This window comes from Schistocerca cancellata, chromosome 12 (assembly GCF_023864275.1).
Source record: "Schistocerca cancellata isolate TAMUIC-IGC-003103 chromosome 12, iqSchCanc2.1, whole genome shotgun sequence".
Taxonomy (NCBI): domain Eukaryota; kingdom Metazoa; phylum Arthropoda; class Insecta; order Orthoptera; family Acrididae; genus Schistocerca; species Schistocerca cancellata.
In genome coordinates, this window is record NC_064637.1 from 47,135,985 (window position 1) to 47,137,029 (window position 1,045).

Here is a 1,045-nt window from a genome sequence, read left to right on the forward strand (position 1 = left end):
AACTTCTTCGGCGCTTTGAACGAGAAGGTGATGGCTTCCTTGAAAGAATCGTTACTGGAGACGAAACGAAACACTTCCACCAACCGGAAAAGAAGAGAGCGAGTAAGGAATGGCGCCATTCCTCATCACCAAAACCAATGAAGTTTCGAACAGAACCATTAGCAGGGAAGGATATGCTGACTCTCTTTTGGGACAAAAAAGGCGTCATTTTGGAGCATTACATGCCTAGAGGGACCACTGTCACCAGTGCATCGTACACAGATCTCCTAAAAAATCATCTGCAGCCTGCAATCAAATCAAAGCGACGTGGAATGCTGTCAGCAGGTGTCCTTTTGCAACATGACAATGCAAGACCCCACACTGCCCGTGCAACAGTTGCAACAATCACAGACCTGAATTTTGAGTGTCTTCCTCATCCACTGTACGCACCAGACCTTGCCCCAAGTGATTTCCATATGATGACAAACTGAAACCCTCAGCTGCCGACAGATGTTGTTGATATACCTCGATGTGGACAGCTGAAAATGTGTGCCCCGACCGGGAGTCGAACCCGGGATCTCCTGCTTGCATGGCAGACGCTCTCTCCATCTGAGCCACCGAGGACACAGATGAATAGCGCGACTGCAGGGACTTATCCCTTGCACGCTTCCCGTGAGACTCACATTTCCAACTGTCCACAATTCTACACATGTAATGTACCTTATAGACGTTTGCCCACCCACTCATTACTCGCGCACGCTTTGGCGATTCCCGTAAGAGTTTGGGCAACCTGTGCGCATTCGCACAGACGATGGTCAATGGCTGGGTAGCCTTTAACTATATATACGAAGACAGTAACTAGTTCTCGAAAGAACCGTTACTGTTGATGACCGTGCAGCTTTTCCCTGGAATAAGCAGGAGATCCCGGGTTCGAGTCCCGGTCGGGGCACACATTTTCAGCTGTCCACGTCGAGGTATATCAACAACACCTGTCGGCAGCCGAGGTTTTCAGTTAGTCATCATTTATTCTAGGGAGAAGCTGCACGGTCATCAACAGTAACGGTTC

The 1,045-nt window shown here is 49.2% G+C and overlaps 1 non-coding gene across 1 annotated transcript; it reads right to left on the reverse strand.

Moving 5' to 3' along the window:
• Positions 1 to 529: 529 nt before the first annotated feature.
• Trnaa-ugc (transfer RNA alanine (anticodon UGC)) lies at positions 530 to 603 on the reverse strand. The gene has a single exon. It is a non-coding gene; the product is annotated as a tRNA-Ala (tRNA).
• Between the last annotated feature and the right edge of the window lie 442 nt (positions 604 to 1,045).